Source organism: Sciurus vulgaris, assembly GCF_902686455.1.
Source record: "Sciurus vulgaris genome assembly, chromosome: 16".
In the NCBI taxonomy this organism is placed as follows: domain Eukaryota; kingdom Metazoa; phylum Chordata; class Mammalia; order Rodentia; family Sciuridae; genus Sciurus; species Sciurus vulgaris.
This window is the reverse complement of record NC_136477.1, coordinates 71,122,464-71,141,200: the sequence shown is the minus strand read 5'-3', so window position 1 is coordinate 71,141,200 and position 18,737 is coordinate 71,122,464. Positions and strand designations below refer to the sequence as shown.

General features: G+C 38.8%; 1 long non-coding RNA gene and 1 pseudogene across 2 annotated transcripts in view; both read left to right on the top strand.

Annotated features, from left to right (window-relative positions):
• Positions 1–18,737, top strand: part of LOC306646644 — a 982,690-nt gene that overhangs the window by 872,779 nt on the left and 91,174 nt on the right. The gene's annotated exons all lie outside the window — the stretch shown is intronic.
• Positions 7,690–14,773, top strand: LOC306646452 (PRELI domain containing protein 3B-like; annotated as a pseudogene). Its single transcript has 2 exons — positions 7,690–7,786; positions 14,123–14,773. The product of its transcript is annotated as a PRELI domain containing protein 3B-like (transcript).

The window sequence follows — 18,737 nt, the reverse complement described above, 5'->3', positions numbered from 1 at the left end:
TGTTGGACAATAATTAAATCTGGCCATCCTGGCTGACTCCACAGGGGACACTCCCATTGAAAATATTTATACCCAGATTAGGTATAGATGAATATAAGCATAGGCTTCCATATATTGGTAACACTTGGTTACAGAATAAATTCTTTGGATAAATATTTGAGTAGAAAAATCTAGTATCCAGTACTTAAATATCCATCCTACCCATCATTTTCAGTGGTACAAACATGAAAGTTCTGCCACAGTTTCAACATGGAATAATCTACACCGATTATTATAGGTCCCATAATCCCCCCCCCCACACACACACAGACAGGGAAGATCAAAGAACATCTCAGATATAATCCCAGATGAGAACTTTCCTTGATTGGTTATCTCTGGGCTCCTCTCTTTTACCTTTGGGTGCCTCCTGATAAGTGGTCATAAGGGTCTGTTATGAGGGCTAAGTCAACATCTGAAAATACTCCCACTCTGGACCTTTTTGTGCCTAGAACCTTGGAAGGTTTGGATACATTAGGAAAACATCTTCCTCTGTTGCACATCTTCTATCACATGAGCTAAACAAGGGACTGTTCCTATAATGTGGGTGCCTACTTACCAAAGTTCTAAGTTCTGTTGGGTTGTAATGCTAAGAAATTGTCACTTCTTCAACATTTAAATACCTGGACCTCTTTACATAATAAAACCTCAACAAAGTGTCCTTTGGGGTGCTGACTTGTCATCTTCTTATCAATCCAAAATTACACATACGGAATGGCCTTTCAGCCCCTTGGGAATTTATCAATATATGGCTCCACTTTGGTGGAGGCTCACAGTAGGCCTGGAGAAGACTTGAACTTGAATGTCTACCTTAGAACCTATTTTCCTCAAACAGAGATCAAGCTATATCTTCAGCCTATATTCTGGCTGGAGGTAGAAAACCATGGTCATTACAGAAGGAGCCTGTTAAGAGAGCTCAGAACACTGTGCAAACAAACTCTGTGCCTGGGCTTGCTAAGTTTGCTGGTGAGAAATATCTGCAGTGGCCATATGATGGCACAAACCGAGGTCAACCTGGGTGCTTTCTCTGGATCCCAGGCTGTGGGCACTCACCTGCCTTCCTGAGAAACTGACAAAGGCCTTGCTCAAGTGTGTATCCTTAATTGCAGCAGAACACTCTGTGCTTCGCAAGGGAAAAACAATAGCATCACAAACTGCTCACCCCAGTCTGCTTGTCTTCATGCAAACAGAGCTGATCTGTTTCAAAAGGAAGCTATGTGTGCTATCTTGCTCCCTAAACTTCAATGATGCAAAAAGTCACATAATACAGAGACTTATTGTTAAGAGGGTCTCAAGGGTCTCTTTAAGAAAAATAAAATTGGCTTTCATTGTGAGTCCAGGAAAGCTGATTGCAGTTTTTCCAAATTTTGTAAATAACTGGTTATACATGCCAATAAATAAATAAAAACTCTCCCTAATCCATGAAAATGTGTATCACTTCTCTTTGCCCTAGATAAATGTGGGAAGTCTTGAGATTCTCTGCTCTCTGGGATCCCTCCCTTGGATGAATGGAGATGGGAATAGAGTTCTCTCTGCTTCTGTGTATAGCAACATGAACATCTACCTTCCTCTCAGTCCCTGACACCTTTGGCATATCTCTATTGGGGTAGAGATTCAGATATATTGGAATATTCCTAAACACATTTCATCATGAGGCTGTGATTATAGCAATTTGGTTCCACATTTCTTTTCACTAATTTTGAATTTTGCTTGTCAATAACAGCATCCAAGGTATTTTGGTGATCAGTTTTGCTCCATTTACAAAATGGGAAAAATATTTCTCTTGAAGGATTGACTGAGAAACTTCAGGTACATTTCCAGAACTCCATGGATGCAAGTAACAGTTGTTTAAAATGGATGTGGGATGAAAAGGTGAAGGTATTCAAGGGTAGGACAGAAAATGCAACATATTGGGACTGAAAGCCCCAAATTCCCCCATGGAGTGTAGCCTAACAGGATCTAGGCATGGTCCTCAGGTTTTGGTGAGAGGGATAGACCATTTCCTTAGCTACGGCCATTTTTCTAAAGCAATTTCCCTAGTGAAGTCAAGCTTAGACTGGTAACAAATATTCCCAAGATCCTCACAGCCATGGCATACCACATGCCTCTGGTAGTCACAACTGGATGTCAGTACACACTTGTCTTATGCAGTCATCCCTTTCAGACACATTGGCCCAGGTGCTGTGATGAAGGCTGGGACAGACTCTCAGCCAAGGAAGACACGGCCCAATTTCTCCTAGGATTTTCTGGACAGTGCAAGTAGCAGCACCAACAAGAAGTAATGACAGTAAGGAGAACAGGGCTCTAATTTTATTCTAGTGTTAACAAACAGTACATCAACATGTGGGTTCTGCTGAGTGGGTTGGAGCAGGCAGGAAGGAGTAAGACAGAAAGAGACACAGGGAACGACAGCAGTGGCTGGCAGCATGGTCTGGTGACCCTGAGTTCCATTACAATGCTAGAGTAGCCAGAAGCAAAGGGTTCACTTGTGAATATTCACCCTGGATTGTAAACTATATGAGGTCAGGGCCAGGGATCAATGCCCAAGGAGCATTGACACATTCAGTTCCATTTGAATGTCAATTTCACGTCTAAATAGTTACTAAAATAGACCCTCATGATGATTTGAATTCTGCAAAATTCAGTGCCATTCTTCTTGGGTGGCACATCCCATGAGTCTCTGAGTGGAGTCAGGGATTATAATTGGATCATATCTTTCTATATTTCTACACACTGTCCCACAAGCTCACTAGTACCACCACACTTGTATATACTTCAGACATTTTGCTCAAGAAATACAGCATCAGATAGCACAATAGTAATCTCATCATATATGCAATTACAGTATTACATTTCAACATTACCCGAATCACTTAAACCATCCATATTTTTAGGCCATTATGCATAAGGCTGCATGAGAGCTTGCAGAACAGCCATATCCAGACATATTGTTCTTTTCAATGTTTGGGTTCCTCCGAGTTTTCAGCTATCATTAAAATAATCTGTAAAACATAAAGACCTTAACCAAAGGAGTAAAACCAAAGAGTGATGGTAGAGGAAGTATTTTTTATTTGGGAAGGATTTCTGTTCCCTCCCATTGTTGTCCCATAAGACCAGCCTTCCTTGTAATCCTGTTTCCTTAGTGCAAACTCTGCCCTTTAATTGTTTGGACCTCTGTCCCCTTAGCCTCCCTGTGTCTTTCATGCCTACTCAGCTCTCCTTGTGTTGTAGTTGTGCTGAATCTGGGCAGCTGAGAAGCAGTACCCCCTACTGGCCACCCCCACTAGCATTTGAAGAGGTACCAGAAGTGGTCAGACTGAAGCTCAGTTGAAGAACAGGACTGAGCAGCAGGGAGCAGAGCAGCCACCTGTGAGAGAAAAGGGCTCATGCCACTGCACTGCCTCCTCAGAGACACAGTGACTCCCTATTGCTTTCTGAAAATGATGAAATTTAATCTATATGCAGCATCTGGTTTGAGGTTCCCTATTGACAGGATGAAAAGTCTTGAAGTTTTCTGGAGGAGAGCTGGATGGAGTAGAGCTTTTAGATGATTTCTATTTCTATAGAATTATTAGTCTATGAGGTCATGTGGTTTATCTCCCAGGTGAGAGAATGCCATTGTGACTATATGGTTGTATGACAGAGACTAGATTATTCTAGATGAGAAGTTTGTCCTTGGAACTATGAACTTAATGTAATTTGAGTTGGAAACTTGTGCTAGGAGTCAGGGGACATTGATGTAGAAATCGTGCAAGATAAGGAGACAAGGGCCCTCAGAACTGATTTCCTTCTCTGCACAGTGAGCATCTTCTCCTTCATGCTCTCAAAGGCTCTTCTTCCTTTTGGAGTTGGTGGCTCCTCTGTCTTCCCATGGAGATTGGTCTCTGACAGACATTTCAGCAGCCCCTGGACAGAAGGAGAGTGGGTCAAGATGTGACTGTGCCTAGTCTAGAACTGCCTGGCTTCTTGGGAACACTGTGAAAACCTGGTTTCTTCTTCAGAGAGCACTTAAACAGTAATAATCACAGAAGAGGTAAATTAGAAGTTATGATATGACTGAATTGTTAGGTAAAATGGTGCAAGAAGGCACCACAGCCTCTGAATGTCATGTGTCTGCAAGGATATGTGGTCAGAAACTAGGATGCAGTGGTCAGAACTAGGAGTCTGGCAATGAAGCCATGTTTGGGGTAGAAAATTCTGACCACCTCATTGTGAGGAGCTGTGACTTCCCTCACCTTGCTCTTGAAGTGCAAGGGACACTGCAGGCATGCCTGGAAAGTTATTTGTGGCAGAGGAGCATAGATTCATGTGTTTTCTGGTGTGACTTGCTAGATGTAATTCTCCAAACTGAGCCTGAAGATCCTGCCTCATATATGGGGTGATTTTAAATGGTGAACAGTTGGTGAGCATTTTATTTAGTATTTCTATGAAATTTTGAAATGAATTTTTATTTGAGGCAACGAGTACTCATTTTGATTGACAATTGCCATTGACAGTTGTGATTTTAAATATATTTTTGTAAGTATAACAGGTAAGGTGAATTAAGAAAAATAAGTAAACAAAAATAACATAAGTGCCAAAATTGCAAAGTTGACATGAAAATAAATATGTATGGAAACCTCTAGAAGACATGAGTAGGCAGGAATCTTCCCAAACTCAGCAACAAACTGAGTGGTGCAGGGTCTCTGTGAAGTGCTGTCAGGGACTCTTCATCCTTCCTGTTTTCCCTCTTTCTCCTCTAGATCTACAATAATCTTCTTGTACCTTAGGGAGACTAGCATTGATCTGAGAGGCCAAGATTGATGCAAAACACACTTTGGAGACTGGATTTGGCTTCATACTCTGGATCTACCACTTTGAAGGTCAGTGGCCTTGGGAAGGAAGATTTACTTTCTCTGAGCCCTGGTCTCCTCATCAATGAAGTGGGGATATTCTGGTCTCTGGGTTTTTGAACAGTGCCATGAGCTGACAAAGACAGAGACTTCACAGCTTTATGAAGTAGACAGTTGTTCCCCTGCAAATCAGAGGGGAGTCTGGCCAGAGGGTGTCATCTTTCTACAGTATTTGTTTTCTCTTCTTCCAGAAGTAGCTCCTGATTTTATCTGGGATCTCCCCCTGCATTTCACCCAATGTCGGGTGAGTGGGGCAGGTGACGAGGCCTAAGAAGTCACAGGATGGAAGGCCCCTGAACAAGGAGACACTTATCCTGCCAAATTGGCTTGAGTTGGCCCAGACAGATTAAGAGGCCTACAAATGACTGGTAAGAAGTAAGCATGGAAAGCTTATTGTCATCTATTGTCTACAGAGGAGGCCATAAAATGGAATGGGATCTGAGAGAGGAAAAGACATTGGATCACTGAAACCTGCTGTGCCTGCATTCAGAACTACCCACAGGGTTTTTACTTGTAAAAGAACACAACCTCCCCTACATATACACACTACCTTTGCATATGTTAGAGTTGGTTTTCTCTCACTTGAAACCCAGAGTATTGACAGACCTATTATTTTTCTCAATTCCCTTTTGTAGTAATGGAGGGAAAAGAGAATGATAGCAGGGAACAATGGAAGATTAAATCTCTAAAACAATCAAATAACTCAATTAATAAATGTGCAAATAAACTAAACAGACACTTTTCAAAAGAAAAATTACAAATGACCAAGGAATATATGAAAAATTGTTAAACATCCTTACCAATTAGGAAAAGGAAAATCAAAACTATATTGAAATTTTACTTCACACAAGTCAGAATGGCAGTCATCAAGAATAAAAACTATAAATACTTCAAAGAATGTGCAGAAAAAGAAAAACTTTCATATAGTTGGGAGGAAAGTAAATTAATGCAACCACTATGGAAATAATATGGATGCTCCTCAAAAGACTGGGTGTGAAACCACCATATGCCCCAGCAGTACTGCTCTTCTCTATTTAACCTGAATAATTCGTCATCATGCTACAGTGGAATGAACACACATACCTATGTTTATAGCAACACAGTTCACAATAGCCAAAATATAAAACCAGTATATTGTCCATCAAGAGATGAATGGATACAGAAAATGTGGCATATATATATACACAATGTAGTTTTACACATCCATAAAGAAAACTGGACTTGTCTTTGCAAGCAAATAGATGGAACTAGAGACCATGATACTAATGGAAATAAGTCAAACACAGAAGGTTAATGGTTATACATAATATATGTAAGCTAGAGAAAAAAAGAAAACAAAGAAGGTGGTCAATCTTCTAAAAATCGAAGGAAGATCAGTAGAGAAAAGTGACAAAGGGGTGGATGTAGGGAGGGAGGAGGGAAGTGCTGGGGATTGATATTAGCCAAATAACATTGTTATATTTTGGGTATGTACAAATATGTAACAACAAATTCTAGCATTATTTACAACTGAAACCAGTCTTAAAAATCAGGATGGGGTCCTTTTTCCTCCTCCATTGAAGATTAATCACCCAAGAAGTGCCAAGACAAGAAAAAAGTTTCATTTAACAAATAGAATGAAGAGAGAGAGAGAGAGAGAGAGAGAGAGAGAGTTCTCAGAAAGGAGTCCAGTGCTGATGCCCAAAGGAGTGGGGGTGAATTTTCCCTTTATAAATTCTAGGTTTCCTTTTTTCTCATGTCCCCTCCTCCTCCTTTCTTGCCTCTGTGGCCAAAGATGACCAAAAGTGCAGGAAGAGAGCAAACAAGGTGGTGATTGCTTTTATTGGAAGATGTGATCCTTCCTCTCCCCCAGGGGCTGTCAGCAATCAATTGATGGTGAGTGATATATACTCATCTCCCTATCTTTGGTAATCAGCTATTTGCTCTTTGCCCTGGTCTCACAACTATAATGTACCAATTAAAAAAAATGTGACAAAATTTTAAGTCCATACAAGATTTTAGAATGACCAAATACTGGCCACATATTGAAGCATGACTTTAGACAGTCCCAGAGACATGTGTCTGCCTTCATGGACCACTCCCTATTCAAAGAAGGTTAAAAGTTACATTTTGCTACTGGGCTGGTATGTAGATGAATATAATCCAGGACAGAATGTATTTATATATTTTTCTTAGGATTTCAAAATAAAACATTTCCATGCAATGTAGGCACTCTGCCTACTGTCAACTCTGAAAGTACTTGCTTTTTTTTCTGTATTATAAATAACTTTTTTGTCAGTTAGCATACATTTGAAAACAAAAATTGCTTTCTATTTTAAGGAAATCATTTTTAACTAGATCAACAGTGCATATTAAGAACCACATCAACTGAGGCATATTTCTTGAGTAAATAGAAGAGGTATAGCCCTGTGAATTCCTATTGGTGGGGTGTCAGAGCAACAATCACTTCTGATTGGTCAAATGTAGTTGCAGTTTGATTGGGCCAAACAGGAAGGAAGGGAGGAGCTCAGAGCACTGCTCACCTTTAATTGGCTAAATGCAGTTTTCTTATTGGACCCAGCATTGGTCAGAACCCATGTGCTGGAGACTGCAAGCAGGAAATGTTCATCATATGAAATCATGCTTGTTGTACAGTGCAGAAACTTCCCCTTTGTACTGGTAAATCTCTAGCATGAAAAGCATCACATGTAAATCTTTGCAAAAAAGTAATGAAAAATTATATATATCTTGTAGAGTCACCTAAAACCTGTCCTCCGGTTATATGGATGATGAGAATCCTGGCATCCTTGACCATTTGCATGTTGCAGTGGGAAACAAGGGCACTCGATGCTCAGAAATGGGTCCAAATTTATCTCCTGGTAAACCTATCTGCTAGAGTGTGAGAAGGGCAAAGACCCTCTTAGTGTTGAACTCTATTCTTACACTTTCTACCTTTGACTCTTCCTGAAAGAGCTGTAGACTGAGGTCCCTGAAATCTTGACAGTGTATCTGGAGGAAGATTAATGCAGATTATGAGAATTTTAAAATGTTTAATGTTACAGAACTGGTGATTTCTGGGAAATTGAGACAGTGAAACGCTCCTTTTCAAACCCCAATTCTTGTGATCAAGTCAGAAAGACTGCAGAAATGTCACTCAGAGTAATAGAAATGGGTTTATTGAAGGAATAGGACAAGAGAAAAGGACATTCTGGAGGACGAGAGTGAGTCTTCTCAGAAAGAAAGACTGTGTGCCTCTTCTGCACTCTAGTTTCATTAGAGAGTCCTAGAGAAGTTTCCTGATAATCCCAACAGTCTCCACATCTTGATTTTTGACTGACAGCTTAATGATTTCAGACTCTCAAGTCCCCACTGCCACAATAACCCTAGGTGACTTTCACCCATGCTGATGGTTTCTCATTGAATTCTTAACCAAAATTTCTTACAGATTATATGATTAGAAGGAATTGTTTTTATCATCATGAGTTTTGGCATCTGGCCTGTGGAAAGGGTCACTAAAATCTCCCTTCTTTATCAACATTATATCAGGACTGTATTTCTCCTGCAGAAAATTGGTAGCTTCCTGAGGAATATGACATATACTGTCCACTTAGGCCTGGCAGTGTTGCATGTAAATTGCTTCTTGAAAAAGAAAGCAAGTGGGAATCAGCACAGTGGGCCCACTTTATATAATTATTCTCTTAAATTCATGTGCTCACATCTGTCTGTCCCCTATCATTTAAGAAGAAATAGTTCTGCCTAAGTTATACTATGGTTGAATGGGTTTCTAAGAGTGGGCCCCAGACCAACAGAATTTCACCAGAGAACTTGATAGCAATGCAGATTCTCAAGCCACACCCCAGACCTACTGTATCAGATGTGGGGATCCTAAGTTTCATGATCTCTCCAGGTACACAGTTGCAGTTGACCACCTGTTTTGGTATTTCCTCCAAGAATACGATATTTTTCACCACTTTGACAAAAACATTTTTATGATGATCTCACTGACTGACACTGCAGGCAGATAGGCTTCCAGTGTTAGTCAGTTTCAGCCTAGGTAGACAGACCCTGAGATACAAAAGGCTGCACAAGCTGTTCCCTAGCACCCAGGAGTCCAGAGAAGTCTGTTGCAGTGTCCCCTTTAAAATCCACAACCACACCCAAGATTAATAGTCAAAATCCTGTAAGTGTTTTGACCTTTTCTTCTCTTCCAGAGGTGGAAGCATTAGCTAATCTGTTGTTTACGAAGCTCTAGAAACCGTGTCACTGCGACGTGATCATGATTGGGAGGACTATGATTGAGAGGACCACGTTTTCCTTGTATGGAAGATCCTGGGTCGTGGTGTGCAGATCCCTGAAGTTTCCCCTTGAAACCACTAGATGGTGAGAGTGCACTTTCCTGCAAAAACTGAAGAGCACTCTGCAGTCAGACTTCTGGCTTCTCTGAGCCCCATCAGAGTCCCTAAATCGTCAGTATGCTGAGGACGATTTTACTGTGGTGTCCAGGAAGTGATGTGCAGCCAGGGGCATTGACTGGAGGGAGCAGTGACCTTGGTACTGCAGCAGGAAAATCCTTTAGAATTTTACATGTCCTAGTCCCCATGCACATTATGCTGACCATTTTCCCATAGTTCTTAGTCCTGGGGGTGACAGAGCTCTGGTCACAGGCCCTGACAATACCAATCAGCAGGAGGAGAGGTCATAAAGTCATGACAGGCCATTTTCTTCCAATGGGAAGTCTAATCTGATTGTAAGAACACCCAGGAAAGAAAATGACCTGCCCTTTATGATGCTTTAAAGTGTTCATTGGGAAGGTAACTGAGGAAATGGAAAGAAAAATAGCATTTGAAACACCAGTCCAAGTCTAGCTCTACTACAGACTATTGTGGGCTTTTGTCTGCTCCTGTGCCTCTTCTGTGACCCAAGTGTACAGCCATGATCAAAGAAATTATGTTCAATAGAAATCATGCTTGCACAATTCCCACTTTCCAGGTGTAGAGACCTTCCTCCCCTCCCATCTCTTGCAGCCCTTCCTATTCCTCAGTAGAAAGGTGGGGAAGGCCTAACAGAATACAGAGGACTGGGTGGGCTCCCATGACCCAGGCCCAGGGACTCCAGCTATGGATGCAATTGCCCTGGCTCTTTTGAGAAGCTTTGCAAGTTTGGCATTCTTTTAAGGGTACCTGAGGTTTGTTTTAATCTGGTATGCTAAGACTCACAGAAACAGATTTGACTCTCAAAGACTTCTACAGTTTTCATAAACAGTTGTGCCAGGCAATATGGGAAGCACCAGGGTTGCTCAGGATGCAGAGTGTGGAAGGTGAGGGAGGACTTGGGAAAAAGACTTTATTGTATTTGTTCAGGAAGAAAAGAGGAGGCAGCATAAGCAGTTTTAGAATTAGTGTTTCAATAATTTCAGTGGGCTCTAGTAGACAAGGACCATCCCTTGTTCTCTGGGACTTGGGCTTGGTATGATTAAGGCAATCAAATAGTGGCACAAGAGGTTGGAAGACCAATAGGGAGGAAATTGGTGGTGTGGGAACTGGATCGGTTTGTGTAAGATAAACATGCTGGAGAGGTGGCTGGCTCTCTAGGTATTAGCTATCTCCAGGAAGGCATGCCCTGGGTGCAGTGGCATATGTCTATAATCCAAGTGACTCAAGGAACTGAGGCAGGAGGCCAGTCTGGGCCATTTTGTGAGACCCTGATTTAAAATAAAATTTAAAAAGGGGCTAGGGATCTAGTTCAATTGTGGGTGATTTATAGAATGCTCCTGAGTTCAATCTGAATAACCACCCCCAATGTGCATGTGCGCACACACACACACACACACACACACGCACTCACACACACAAAACAGCATAGGTGGGCATGCCCTTCAGAGTCAGAAAGCCCCAATGTCAAAGATATAATGTACCAACAATAAATGGCATGGTTAATGGAAGTAGATTTCATTCCCAGAAAGAAAGAAAGTGTAACTCTGCAGGTGCTTCTAGCAAGCCTGCTATCTGGTGCCTCTAGTCTAGGACCTGTGTTTATGGTCTTTCAGATCACATGCTTCAGACTCCAGACTACTGAGTGACTGCAGAGCACGAGGAGTCATTCATTTTAATGGAGAATCTTCTAGCTTGAAATAAAGATTGACCAGCAGAGCAGAGAATGCAGACACTCATCAATAATCTGTCCTTTTATCCTCAATCTGGAATGAGCTCAGGATGCTTGGGACAAGGACAGACTTCTCAGAGAGAAGAGGGCAGTGAGCAGGATTTGTAAGATATTGTTTCTCACTGGACTTTATATTTTCTCTAATTGCTACTTTGAAGAGGAAGTGAAGCACCATGCGGACCACTCTGAATGTATAGGATAAGAAGAAGTCAATGGGTTTTCTTTGCAGTTGGCATGAGAACTTTCCCAGATCACAAGCTCCAGTATGGGGCAGTGGATTCCAGTGGCTGTGCATGTTAATGTGTGTGTGTGTGTGTGTGTGTGTGTGTGTGTGTGTGTTTGTGTATGTGTGTGCATGCAGGTGAAGTGCTCGATGGCTCATTGTGCATGCTTGGGATAGAGGAGGAAATACTACTTTCTCAATAGGGGGTTACTAATTATAAGGAATCTTGCCTGATATTCAAGGAAAGGCATCTGTCTTCACATCAACAACTGGACTTGGATGGGAAAACTTTTGGTAGACTGGCCAAACTCATTGACAAAGAGACTATAGCACAAGAATCAGGCCCAAATTATTAATTCCCTTGCCCCCAGGTTTTAATATCCCATGTGTCTTCCTTTCCCCCTTCTTTTCTCTTTTTTCCCTTCCTCACCTACTATAAAACAATCACTGTTCTTGAAGCACTGGGGACAAAATAATGAACAAGAAAAGACTCAGTGCCTTCTTATTAGCATTGATGATCTATACCAGGATTCCTGATCTTCAGCATGATTAATGTGAGAGACCAGATGCTTCTTTGTGTTGAGAGATTTCCCTGTTTATGATGATGTGTTTAGTAACATCCATGGTCCCTGCTTAATAGATAACTTAGCATAGACACCTGCAATTTTTGATAGCCAAAAATGTCCATAGAAAGGACCAATGTCCCCTTGATTTGACCACTGCCCTGACTGACAACCGAGGCAGACAGCTAACTTCACAACTACAGTGGAGTTTGCACAGATGTCTCTGTGACTACATGAGGTATGCTCAGGAGTCTGCTACTGCTCACAGAGTCTGGATTAGCAGGACTGGCAGTGGGTTTTAGTATATGTCTGTTTTGAGACAGTTATTGACCAAAGGCTACCAAATAAAACCCTGGTCAAGAGAAGCTCCATCTTAATATCATGCTGGATTATCATGGAGACATTTCAGTGACAGCAAAAGCCAGAAGTCAGCAGAGGTATCTGAGAATAATTTAAAGACTAAAATGGTATTCCCTGTTATTCCCCTTCAGCCTGTCCTTCACTTTGAAATAACTCCACAGTGAGAGGATGACCCTATTGGTGTCAGGCCTGCATCCTACAGTTTTTTTTTTTTTACATGAAATTCCAAGTCTCCCTCTGTCTCTGTAGCCCCTAAATAGGAGGCAAGGAGTATAAATGTCTTTATTTGTGACTGAAGCAGGAGTGAGCCTCAGCTTTAGCCAAATTTACCCCAACATTTGTTAAAGGCATATGTGTCCGCTTCCCATAACATCTCAAAGAATGGTACCATCTGCTTCTGGAATCCAGTACAGAAGTTACTCTCAACACCCCTGCTTGTCCCCCCCCCCTGTTGAGCTGAAGTTTTTTCTCTGTTCCTCTGTACAGTATTGATAGGTAAATTAATAAAAGTTTTATGATTCAGATATGAGGTCTCCCAAAAGCTCATGTGAGAGACAATACAAGAGGTGAAATAATTGGGATATGAGAATCTTAACCTTATGAGTTAGTCCTCTTGAATAGAATAACTGAGTTTGTTTATGAACTCTTCTTCTCTATTCTCTTAAAATGTAGGGAGCATTCAAAAATGTGGGATAGGGAGTTCTACTAGCAATCTCCCTGTGCATGCATATAGACATTTCATTCTTTGCTATCAGACTGCAGTTTTGTGACTCCCTTTCCTCCATGACAATTCTCAAGGAGCTAACTGCTTCTCTGGTGTTCTCTCACTGCTCCCTGCAGATAAGCTTTATAGCATTAAATATGCTGTTCTGTAGATGTCATTCTCAGTTTGCTTATATACTCTGCAAATCTGTGGCTTCCTAGGGAGGATAGAATAAGTCATTCTTCTGTATGAGTTCATTGCTGAGTGAAATATATAAGTGCTGTCTGTTTAGCTAAATATTTCCCAAGGATAAGATCAAAAATGTTAGATTGGGACCACAGTGCTGGACAGTAGAATAATGAGTTTCAGATATTATCTGATTCAGTTGTACCAAAAGTATAAAATGTTCAAGTATTCCACATAATAAGAAGAGGGAGAAAAATAATGACAAAAACAGAAAAACTTGCTTTTAAACTAGTCTACATGGAAGTAACTTTGATAGTTGCCATTATATTTTTTTTACATAAAATACTTTTATTTTAGACATACAATAAAGCTATTTCAGGATCTGCTAATTTACAGCAAGCAACTGTATACAGATAACAAAAGTAACAACGTGCTACCAATCAGCATATAGCATTCAAAGCAAACAGGCAAGAGAAAATGCGTTTTTGTGCAGCATTGAAACAATAGGAACAATATTTTGCAGGGCAGGGGTAGGGGTGGAGGGAAAACTGTATATGAAACATCAGAGTTCCCCAATGCTTTAAATGTAGTACATTACAGCAAGAATGGTAAGAATAGAAATGAAAGATCTATATATCTACCTAATACAAAGTTTTCTGGTAGGTCTTTCAGTGGTAAACCTGTTGAGTATCTTCTGTAATTATTGTGTAATGACAACTTACTGAACTCAGCCTTAAAACTCCCTAGATATAAATAATGAATAATCTGGTACTTTTCCTTTTATAATAAATTATGCTTACAAGTTTTATTACAAGCATATACAGTACTGATCAATGTTAAAAATTTTTGTATTTAGAAACATAAAACTATAGTTAATAAAGTATTAAATATTTATATAAAGGCAACATATTAGAAAACTTTTAACTAGAAAAATACAAACATTTAAGGGATCTCACTTTGGGATATTCTCTCTTGGGGCCTGATGGCTTCTGCACACTATATGGCCCACTGGGTGCAGGTTGGGTGGGACAGCACCTGGGTGACTCTGTCCCCCAGCATAGCTGGTTCAGGGCTTGGACTGTCTGCAACAAGAAGCTCTGGACCTTGGAGCATGTCTTCAACCACCCATAGGAAACAATTATAACAGCTGCAATGCAGAAATATCTAAACTTTATGAACTTCAACATAGTTGGAGTTGATATGCTGGACAGACATATAGATCCCTCTGGAAAGCTGTGCAGCCACAGACTTCTCAGCATACAGTGGGGAATTCCTTTCTTCCCTGAAGTCTCTTATTGGTGGAGCAAGAATCAAAACAACTGCAAGAATATTCTGTAGTTGATCCCGTAGAGAAAACAATGGAACTTAAAACTACTAATATACCTTTACAATAATTTAAGAGGACAAGAGACTTACATAAAAATTACATCCTTAATATGCAGAAAAGACAATTCTGATACAGTAAGCCATCATCTCTGTGCAGGGAGTCAGCCTTACCTGTTACCTGGAAGGGTTGATGACAAGCATGATATCTTCCAATGCTGGTAAAGTCTAAGAAGCAATGGAATGGGTAATATATAAATTACAAGCTGAGATCAAAGAGTTGACAGCTTTGGCAAGAAGAAGCATAAGAATACTGATAATGATGGCAGAATTTGTAGAGAAATGAAAAAGTCAGAATATATCAAGTCCCTAGGTCTCTCCAAGCAGCCATTTTTTTTTGTCATTAAAAACTGCAACAATATTTTAGGTAGAATTTTTAAAATAATCTGGAGTAAGGCTATATGACTTTATATCCAAACAAAGATACAAGGCTTCTAAAATCCGAGGAATCATCTGAGGTTAGTGAGCTTGAAATGACTAATTTTTAAAATTCTAGTATTTATGTAAAAATTTAATAAATTTTTTAAAGAGTACTTGAGAAAATTGGTATTGAAATTGACTCTCCTTAAAATACAGTTTTAACACTTTTTCAGATTTTGGAACTGTACCTGACTCTGGACCAACCTCAGAACGAAGCAAGATCACTTTGGTAATACAGAATAGAACAGCATGCATGAGAGAACTCACTTTAAAAGGAGAAATCATATAGTTTTAAAATACATTAAACTGTATAAAATAATCTGCTATCCTAGAAACCATTGTTTTGATATGGTACTTAATGATAATTTTGGAGTGAAAATTATCACTAAGTCTAAAATATGACTCCAACATAAATAATATGTTATTGTATTAAAGAGTACGAATTGCTTTGCCAAAGTTTTGTAATTTAATAAACGTGTTACCTTCCTTGAATTTGATTTAGCATGCAGTACTCTAGGCTGGTTATGTTAACTAAAAAAAAAAAAAAAAAATATCACTACCTGAGTTCTGCAGCACTCTTAGAACACTGAAACAGAACAGCTTTTCAGCTCTTTTAGCATTTCACATTTGCCTAACTTATAAATGGCCATTGTCAAAATAATGGTTTTGAACTTGCTAAGGCATGATATGTCAGGTTATTTGAATATAAATACTTATGGAAGTATTTGTGACTACGAAACATCTTTTTTTTACATGGAGAGCCTTACATCATTTAAAATTGCTCAGATAATGTCTTCATGTGAACCATAAATCCCAAGTACTTAAAGTTTTACATTATATGGTTCCATTGTGAAATTGTGGGGGCATTTTGGGAGAAAAACTAAATACTGGAGGGTGGGAAGTGGCCCAAATTAACCACTGAGTTAAGTTCACTGCAGGGTTTTTTTTTTTTTTTTTTTTGATTCATTATAAAGAAATGGGATAAAACCTATTTCTCTGGTTGTACATGAAGTAGACTCATACCATTTGTGTAATCACACATGTACATAGAGTAATGATGTTTGCCTCAATCTGTCCACTGCAGGTTTTAATTATGAGATATTCTTATTTATTTTTCCAGAGTGGTCGTGATGTGAAAAACAGTCCAAAAAATGTATTTTATTTAAAAATATAGGGCTGTGGATATAGCTCAGTTTGTAGAGTACTTGCCTGTGAAGCACAAGGCCCTAGGTTCAGTCCCTAGCATGGAAAAAAAAAAAAAAACTGTATCACATAAAAGGGCATGTGGAGACAATACAAGAAAGTAAAATTAATATGTATCAGTATGCAATATTTAAGGTTAAAACATTCAGTTAAGAAATTTTGTAGAGCTACAATTATTGAATCACATTTGTGCCAAATAATGATGTTGATCAATATCTTTAAGAACTTTCAGAAAGCTGTGTCAGAAATGTCTCTTCTGCACTATATATTGCTCAATGATACCCCTTACATATATCCATACTGATCTTATTTGTATAGTTCAAAAATTCTAAAGACTATTTCAATACCTAAATGTTTATATGTATGTATGTGTGTGTGTGTGTGTGTGTGTGTGTGTGTGTGTATATATATATATACACACATACATATGCAAAGAAACTTAGCAAGCAATTCACAGAAGAAATACAAATAGTCAACAAATATATGAGAAAAGGTTTAATGTCTTTAGCATTTAGATGTATGCAAATTAGAACTACTGAGATTCCATCCCATTCCAGTCAGAATGGCAATTATCAAGAATACAATAATAAATGTTGGTGAGAATATGGGGAAAAATGTTCACTCTTACATTTCTGGTGGGACTGCAAATTGGTAAAACCATTCTGGAAAGCAATATGGACATTCCTAAGAAAATATGGAATGGAACCACCATTTGACCCAGTTATCCCACCCCTCAGTAGATATACGAAAGATTTAAAATCAGTATACTAGAGTGATGGAACTCACTTCACAAGAGCAAAGCTATGGAACCAAACTTGGTGCCCCTCAACAGATGAATGGATAAAGACCATATGGTATGTATATACAATGAAATATTACTCATCCATAAAGAAGAATGAGATTATGCCATTTGCTGGTAAATGGATGAATCACTATCATGCTAAGTGAAATAAGCCAGTCCCAAAAAATCATAGGCCAAATATTCTCTCTGATATGTGAATGCTAACATACAATAAGGGGTTGGGAGGGAAAAACAGAAGTTCATTGCATTAGACAAAGAGGGAAAAATATAAGGGAGTGGCATAGAATAGGAAAGACATTAAAATAAATTTTATAAAACTGTCCTATTTTCACATATGAATACATGACCATTGAAATTCTACACCATGTACAACCACAAGAATAGGATCCTAAATTAGAATGAGCTATATTCCATGCATGTATAATATCTCAGAATATACTCAACTGTCATGTATATCTGAAAAGAACAAATAAAAATGAAGAAAGAAACCTGGGGGAGGGAGGGAAAAAGAAAAGAAAAACACTGGGAAATGATGTTGTATATTTTTATATTGAATGCATGTATGAATATGTAACAATATATCTCATCATTATGTAAAACTATAATATACTAATAAAAATATGAAAATCATTTAAAAGTGGTTAGTAGTATACATAGCTAATTGGCAAATCATTTCTATGTTCAATCACCAGTACCAAAAAATAATTTATATATGTATATTTTTTTCATTTACATATATAAATTTATATGTAAATGCATATAAATAAATACATATTCATAAATATAAATTTATACATATATATAAGACATATATATATAACCAATGGAATAGAAAATACAGACAAATCCACATAGATACAGTGAGCTGACATGTGATGAAACTACCAAAAATATATGTTGGAGAAAAGAGACTTTTAAGAAACAGTGCAGCCACTCTGGAATGCAGTATGGAGAATCCTAAGAAAACTTGGAATGGACCAACCATTTGACTCAGTTATCCCACTCCTTAGTTTATACCCAAAAATCAGCAAACTACAGTGACACAGCCATATCAATGTTTATAGCAGCTCAGTTCACAATAGCTAGATTGTGGCACCAACCTGGATGCCCTTCAACAGATGAATGGAAGAAGAAACTCTGGTATATATACATAATGGAATACTATTCAGCCATAAAGAATAATATTATGGCTTTTGCAAATAAATGGATGGAATTGGAGACTATCATGCTAAGTGAAATAAGCCAAGCCCAAAAAACCAAAGGCTGAATGTTTTCTCTGATAAGTGGATAATGATATATAATGGGAGTGGGGTGTGAGGAATGAGAGAATAATGGGGGAACTTTAGAATATGTAGAAGGAAATAAGAGGGAGGGGTATGAAAAATGGTGGAATGAGACAGACATCATTCCCTATGTACATGTATGATTACATGAATGGTATGAATCTACGCTGTGTACAACCATAGAAACAAAATGGTGTACTCCATTTATGTACAATGAATCAAAATGCAGTCTGCAAAAAAAATAAAAGCTAAATAAAAATAATAATAAAAAATTAAAAAAAGAAATGGTGCTATGAAAACAGCATATCCGTATGTAGAAAAAAAAAAAAAAACTTGATCACCATTTCTCACCCTGCACAAAAGCCAACACAAAGAGGATCAAAGACCTAGGAATAAAACCAGAAACTACAGTTGCTTAAAGAAAATGTAGGTCAAACACTCTGATATATTGACAAATGCATCAACTTTCACACAAGAAATAAAACCAAGAATCAGTAAGTAGGATGAAATAAAATTTCAAAACTTCTTCAACACAAAGAAAA